Source organism: Anser brachyrhynchus, assembly GCF_964034855.1.
Source record: "Anser brachyrhynchus genome assembly, chromosome: 3".
NCBI classification, from domain to species: domain Eukaryota; kingdom Metazoa; phylum Chordata; class Aves; order Anseriformes; family Anatidae; genus Anser; species Anser brachyrhynchus.
This window is the reverse complement of record NC_137696.1, coordinates 124,022,840-124,030,593: the sequence shown is the minus strand read 5'-3', so window position 1 is coordinate 124,030,593 and position 7,754 is coordinate 124,022,840. Positions and strand designations below refer to the sequence as shown.

Genomic DNA, 7,754 nt, shown 5'->3' with positions numbered 1-7,754 from the left:
CAGCAGTGCCCTGGGACCTTCTGAGGGGAACACAATCATTTTTCGTGATGCACACAGACAGCTTTCCACACCGCTTTTGGGGTTAAACATGTCTCTTCTGGTCACTTTGCCTCTCGTGTTCACCTGCTGCACCCTCACGGGTAGCAAAACTGCAGCTTTGGTGACTGAACCAAGCCATCTCTATCAAAAAAATTAAAAGTTTTATATCTTTTTGAGTGCTGGGATGAACGTGGATGAAGACGGGCGTATCTGAGTGTAGGTGACAATGTTTGACGTGATAGCTAATGTTGTGTGTCTGATAACTTGGTATTCATTACAAGAATTCACGGTAATAATGGTGCAAAAACCAAACCTGAAAATCTCAAGTTATCTACTATTTTGGAGCATACCCACTGTGAGGAGACAGGATTGAGACGAAACCCTCACCTCACCACAAGATTTACTCTATGAAGCAGCATGGCCTTGCTTTGCTGCTGTGGGGGATTTCTGGCTATTAAAAATCATGTTAAAGATCCCATCACATTAAAGATCGTGAACGACAACCCAGTGTAGAGACTGTGGATTTAACGATGGTCAGGTCTGGCTTCTCAGAGCAACACACTGCGGCCACGTCATTAACTGGCTCGCTGCAGCTCGCTTAGTGAAGGCAGTTCACCAAAATAATAACTAAATAATTGTTCGAATGATGTTAGAATTTCTCCCCATCAGACGGCCCAACTGCTCAACTGCAGCCACTGCCCACAAAGAGCAAGAATGAAACTAATGCGGAGATGCAAAATCTCATTTAAACGGTCACGGTTGGAAAACCTTGTCACTGCTATTTTAGTTCAAAACAAGGGCTCTCTCCGTGGTATTTTGAAAGGCCAGATTTCAGCGAGGACAGAAAGAAATATTCAGAATTGTACTCCCATCAACATCAAGGACAGGGACAAGGCTTTGTGACAGTGACAGGATAAATAACACCCTCTTCTGAGAGGTTTTGATATAAGATTTCAGAAGGGCACTTTTTGCCCAGAAGAATTGCACTCAATGTATATCATCTCACGCCTCACTGACCAGAAGAATATCTCGTCAAGGTAGAGAGAATACCAATATTAACTTGGCATTTAACTGACATGGGGATTAATGCCCACGTTTTTAACACGAGTGCCAGAGCATCCTAAGTGCACGCGAGGGTTAGCAAGTTGTCTTGAGGGTAGATAATAATAATAATAATAACAACAACAGCAGGAGGAGGAGGTCAAACCAAGCAGGGTGGCCGAAGCTTTGAAATGCAAACAGATTTTGCAGGTAGTAGCAGAATGCATTGACTCCTCGGTGTGCTGCGTTCAGCTGTGCTGCGTGCGGTGCCTTGTCGGGAGCTGGGGCGTCCCCCTCGCAGCCTGCACAGTTGGTTCTTGCACTTGTGAACTTGAGGCTCCGATTACAGGATGAAACCGGGCTTTGAACTTCTTGTGGTATTTTCCAGCTGGGGCCTCAGCAAACCGCACCAACGTCTTCTGAAACCGAGTGCTTTGCGATGGAGATAAATATAATCTCGGCTTTGCAGCAAGTGGAGGGGTTTTTTGCATAGGGTTGAGTCACCTGGAATCTGATCTAAACAAATGGGATGAAACTGGCCAGATGTACATACTGCTGTGGATAGCAGGTGTGACCCAAATCCAGGCTCTGCTTTCCTCCTGCATCTTCTCCTCCGGTATTAGCGGCCACTGGTCTCTCTGCTGTATGTAAAATGAAACAGTAAGTCATTTGGGGAAAGGATTATATCCATCTTTTCATTTGTTAGAGAAAGGTGACAGCACGTTTTGAGTGTGCATGAGCAATACGAAATGCAAGCATGCCATTTTGCAAGCTTCCCTCCAGTTTTCTGCTTCAAATGAATTTACTTTAAAATCTGAAAAAAATCTCCCTTTCAGCCTTACTCGAGTTCTGACTGCCAAAGAGAAACTTCACATGCACACATCCTTTATGCAATCGTTGCTGCTTTCTGCAAACTTGTTCAAAATCTGGGAGACATCCTCAGAGCCCGAAGACCCGTCCTCAGCTTGGGTGTCCTTCCTCATCAACTCTTCCCAGGGCTCCGGAGCAGTAACTTCTCATGGCTCTCTGCGGTTTGTGCCTGTGGACATTTTCGTTACGCTGCCGCTGTCTCCTGCGATGAATTACAGTAACGCAACTCGCACTGGCACAAGCTACCTCGGCGTAATTACCCCACTGTGAATTCCTCGACAAGCCCTTTCCCTGGCCCGGGGTTTCACAGTCTGTGGGAAGCATCTCCCTGGAGGGGCACAGCTTGGAGGGAGGATATTGTTTCCATTCACAGCACTGGAACATGCTAATTATGCTGGGAGGAAGAAGGGGGGGGATGGCAGCATTCACTTGGGAGGGACAGGCTGGGCAAATAGTTTGTGAAACGCCAACTTAACCCCGTCTTGTAGGGAATTGTCTGGAGCTCTTTTCCCCCTTCCTAGTTACTGTAATGAGGGGCTGACTTCCCAGATTTGCTCTGGCTATTTAAATGCTAATTTAATTAACAAAACATCCTTGGGGGGGAGGCATTGCTTGTCCCTCCCATTCATTTATCGAGTTTTCTGAATGCAACACTATTTTCATCAGGTCGAGGAGCCACCGTTGTTGCTATACCTACCTGGTCACAGCAGGGATTAAAGCAGCAGTGCGGAGAGGAGAAGACCAGGGCCCTTCACCTCCTTTCTTCATAAGCAACTAAGAAGGTTTAGAAGCAGCCAAGGCATAAGGATTTCACGTGGCCCACATAACTGTGATGCCTGGGGTGTGCGTATCACCAGGCTGCGAGGGAAGAGATTGGCTTTCATTTTGATCTAGGTGAAGGTATGAACACATCTCAGATCATCTAGATACGATGGTATCTCAGGGAAAGCCAGAAAACATGGCAGCCTTTTGTCTGTCTCTTCTTCCAAACCATAACAAGCAACAGATCAGGTGTATTTTAAATCCATTTTCTCATCTGCTAGACTGTGTATCAAAAGAGACGCATCAATTATGAATTTGCTGGAGACCTAGTTTCTGCCCATAAATCATTCAGGCTTTGGAAAACTCAAAGAGAGGATCTTGTCATCTTAGCTGTACGTCAGCTCTGAAGCATCACTGGCGTCCACTTTTGCAAGAAGCTGAGCACCACTGGGACAGTCCTTGATGGGACTGGGAGGCACTGGGGGCACCCGGCAGCCCTGCAGCTTTTCAGCACCTTCCGTGAACTCGTCCTCAGCACAGAAGAGTGGGCTGAAATGTTTAGAAAACAAGACTTCTTGTTGATGTATATGTTTCACAGTGTTTTTTTTTTTTTTTTTTAATTCAATACCTGGGATAACACGGGTAATTATGTCGATGCTGAGTATTTTGGGGATATGCTAATCTCGTCTTCAGGTTTATTTTTTCCATCTGGAAATATATTCAAATATATAAATGTGATAGAAATTTGTAGGAACCTAAAGGCAAAAAGCTAAGATAAGTCTGTTATAAATTGGGAAACCACTGTTAAGAACAGGTCAGGAAGTCTGTATAAAACAGAAAATGAATTTCTCCAAATCAGTTGTATCAAAATTCTGCGTGTCATCAACATTTCTGGTTTTTTTTGTCTTTTTCTTCTTCTTTTTTTTTCCCTTAAAAGAATTGCTGAATTTTCTTATACATCACCTATTATTATTGTACAAATCTGTACAATAATTATTTACCAATTATTATTGTACAAATCTGCAGGTACAGGGGACATTAGCTTCAACAAGTTGCTTTCTGTGCTCGATTATTTTAATAACAACTTTTTAAAATCAAGGGATTTGTTCCTATCAGGCAGGGTCACGGATAACTGCCATTTTTTACTGATCCTAGGATGGATTTTCAAAGGTATTTGAGTGTGGCCTCCTGCCCTCTCTGTGAACAGCGTCCACAGGCAAATAAATGAGCTCTTGAAGTCTTCTTGCTGTACTAGTTTATAACGCAGGGCTGCAAAGCCTGAAACAAAGTTTTTGTAGATCGCCTCCCTCCCTTTTTAAAAATGGTATTCCAAAGTTCAAAGTCCTGGTCATAAATTGCGTGGCGTTACAGGGCATAACGCTCCTTCCCGTATTACCTGAAGGAATCCCGAGTCAACAGCCAGGCCCTGATCTCTCCCTAAACCCTGGCAGGGAGATTTCCTATAGCCATGGGGTGCTGCTCTGGTTCAGTGGGATCTCAGCGCATATTCACGCCACGAAGGCAAAGCAGGGCCGTGCAACGTTAGCAATTCCCGTGCTTGTTGGGTGAGGGCCCGATGAGAGTTTTCTCTCTCCTGTTGACTACAAATCTTTATTGTTCTTATCGGCTGCTGGGTTTGTTGATACAGAGTGATTCAAAGCAACTGGTTTTACCAGCCGCGTCGCATTTTATTTGGGCTCTCCTCAGACAAAGATTCCGCGTTGGATTTCATTTGTTTGGAAACAAAACAGAGTTCTGTCTTTAGAGAAAGAGGAGAATCTCCAGAGGACTTGGAAAACACAAAATTAGCAGACAGGGTTAGCGATTGCAAGACAAGCTTGTAGTCCTAGGAAAATGAAAAAACCCAGCGCAATGACAATCGCTGTTGCGCTGGAACCTGCATACCTGCAGAGTTGTGCAATGTTTGCAGCATTTATCTCCTAGGACCTCACACAGGAGCTGCGAGAGCTGAACTGCCTCGACTTCAAGGACTGGAGTATGTGACAGCTTCATCTGCTGGATCTTGTCCGTCTTGCCCCAGTTCTGCAGAGGAGAGGCCTGCAAATCCACATTTTTTTTTTGGTTTTTCTGCCCATCACATTTTCTTCTTCCCCTTCCCTCCCTCCAGAAGCTGTGAAGACCTGGGGTAAGTCCTGGTGAGCCAGACACCCTCAGACACCCTCAGAGCTCCCAATCCAAACCCAGATCTAAATTTTCCAGCTGCACTTACACTACTACTAATAAGTAAAAAAACATTTTAATGTGTTTTGCCTGTGTTTGGCAAACAGCACTGCAGGCTAAAATGACATATTCCAATATCCCCAGATTTAATAAGCTTGTGATTTGATGTTGAAACCTGGGAAAGTGTGATAAATGGGGACGCTGCTGTCGCCGCTGGCAGCGGCAGAATCTGTTGATAAGATTTTAACAGCGACCAAAAAATCCCTTCTGACTCTATAGACAAGAGTGACACCCGGTGGCTAAGGAGCAACATAAAATTGGGTCTAATTGTAATTCTCTTTTTTGTCCTTATTAACCATTTTGCTCTTGCATGCTTTAGAAGGGTGCTTGCCCCAGCCTCGTAGCATCAGCATCCATTGCCTGGTGGCACTGATTCCCCTGCACCGGCTCTTCTGGGGAGAAGCAGGGAGCGTAAAGGGATGTTGGCAACCCTCCCACGCCTCCTAAAACACTTGGCCGAGCTCGGAGGTAAAGATGTGGTCCTGGCAGCCTGAATTTGGGCAGAGGATTTCTGCCGATCCTCACTGCAACTCCTACATGGCTCTTCCCAGGGCCTGTATAGGCTCAGGGCTTGTGCTCATGTGGTCACGAGATGGGATTTCTTTTACCTACATTTCAGCTAATATGACAAAAAACACGTTAATGGAGGTTATCAGTGTGATAATTACTCAGGGGCTCCTTGTTGCTTTGTGCCTTCTAGGTATTGCTTATACTACACTAAAGAATATATGGAAAAAAAGAAAAGGAAAAGGAAAAGGAAAAGGAAAAGGAAAAGGAAAAGGAAAAGGAAAAGGAAAAGGAAAAGGAAAAGGAAAAGGAAAAGGAAAAGGAAAAGGAAAAGGAAAAGGAAAAGGAAAAGGAAAAGGAAAAGGAAAAGGAAAAGGAAAAGGAAAAGGAAAAGGAAAAGGAAAAGGAAAAGGAAAAGGAAAAGGAAAAGGAAAAGAAAGAAAAAGAAAAAGAAAAAGAAAAAGAAAAAGAAAAAGAAAAAGAAAAAGAAAAAGAAAAAGAAAAAGAAAAAGAAAAAGAAAAAGAAAAAGAAAAAGAAAAAGAAAAAGAAAAAGAAAAAGAAAAAGAAAAAGAAAAAGAAAAAGAAAGAAAAAGAAAGAAAAAGAAAAAGAAAAAGAAAAAGAAAAAGAAAAAGAAAAAGGAAGAAAAAGAAAAAGGAAAAGGAAAAGAAAAAGAAAAAGAAAAAGAAAAAGAAAAAGAAAAAGAAAAAGAAAAAGAAAAAGAAAAAGAAAAAGAAAAAGAAAAAGAAAAAGAAAAAGAAAAAGAAAAAAAAGAAAAAGAAAAAGAAAAAGAAAAAGAAAAAGAAAAAGAAAAAGAAAAAGAAAAAGAAAAAGAAAAAGAAAAAGAAAAAGAAAAAGAAAAAGAAAAAGAAAAAGAAACACAATTTTTGACCACTAGTGTGAATATAACCCTAATAATATCTTCAGCTAAACGAGAGCTGATAGCTACTATCAATGGTAACTACCTTAAGGAAAGTATTAAAAAAATAAGGTAGCAATCACTGGTGAAGGACTAAATGCACTTTGTTAGAACTTTATTTTGGACTTGCTAAAAATGAAGATGGAAATGCCCAGGTAATTGTATCACTCACTGACCCATGGCTTTAATAAAAAGTCAAGTGTTGGCCGCGTGCTGCTAAAAACTGGCATCACAGAGCTCTGCTGGGAAGAACCCATGGAACAAACAACCCAGCTTGGCTCCTAAATCAAAGGTCCCCGTGGTATTTCCGTGTGGGTAAGCCCTGATGTTACATGTTGCCTGACGTACCGATGGATATCTCAGTGTGTTACGCAGAGGGAACCCAGCCTGAAGTTTGGGTCTAAGCATTTTGGTTCAGCTTAGTGGGAAAATGAAACCCAGCTCTGATACTTGGACCTCGCTGCTGCCTCTGCCTCCAGACCTCTGCTTCATCCGGTGACGTCTGGATTTAGGGCTCACTGGTGCTGTATCTAACTGGAAACATGCAGCAGGGGAGGCTTGTTGGAGGGCCAGGTCATGGTACTCCGGTCCCTCAGTCATTCTGTAAATAAATAAATAAATAAATAAATATTTTCTCTAAAGAGCTGAGCTCTCCTGAGTGATACTATCTGGGAAGGAGCACTGTTTTTGTGCCAGTAACTTTTTAGAGTTTTCAAAAAAGCAAGGAGCCGTGATATTATGAGCTGAGAGCTTGCTGAGCACAGCACAAGGCTGGAGCAAGGAGCAGAGCATAGCTGCCAGAAGGACCAAGTCCCCCCTTCCGCCATCCCTCAGCTCCCAGACTTGGCTCTCCGCAGACGCATCCCTCTCCTGCAGAGTTTCGTCGTACAGGCTACGGCCCGTTGCTCGTCTGGAGGGGATATTGTCTCTTAAGAAGCTCTTCCACAGCTTAATGTCTATGATGTCATTGGCGATATATCCAGCAAATACAGGATCAAAAATTGCGTCTGGAGAAGGTGGTTCTAGAGTGAAAAAGGTTTTCCAGGGTGACAGGCAGCCCGGTGGCTTTTTCCTCTTAATTGTTCACTTTTCTGCCTCCACCTCCTTTTTTTTTTTTTTTTCTTCATGAAATGTTACTGGTGGAAATTTAGCAAAATATGAGTTTTATGAATCTTTATCTCATAGCCCTGAGGCCATGCAGAAATCCTGCTTGGGCTCAGTACAGGACCTCGGTTCTTTGACTTTCCAGTTTCTCTCCCTTGAGAAATTAGAATGGTAGAAAGCCAGATAAAGGCATCAACATGTAAGGGATCAGGAAGAATCAGCTGGCTAACAAGTCTTAGGGCCGATGCAGCTGTTTCGTGACAGTTGTGTTT

At 43.1% G+C, this 7,754-nt stretch overlaps 1 long non-coding RNA gene across 1 annotated transcript; it reads left to right on the top strand.

Moving 5' to 3' along the window:
- Nucleotides 1-5,030: 5,030 nt before the first annotated feature.
- On the top strand, nt 5,031-6,343 carry LOC308192202. Its single transcript, XR_013948646.1, has 2 exons — nt 5,031-5,421; nt 5,654-6,343. It is a non-coding gene; the product is annotated as an uncharacterized lncRNA (long non-coding RNA).
- Nucleotides 6,344-7,754: the final 1,411 nt, after the last annotated feature.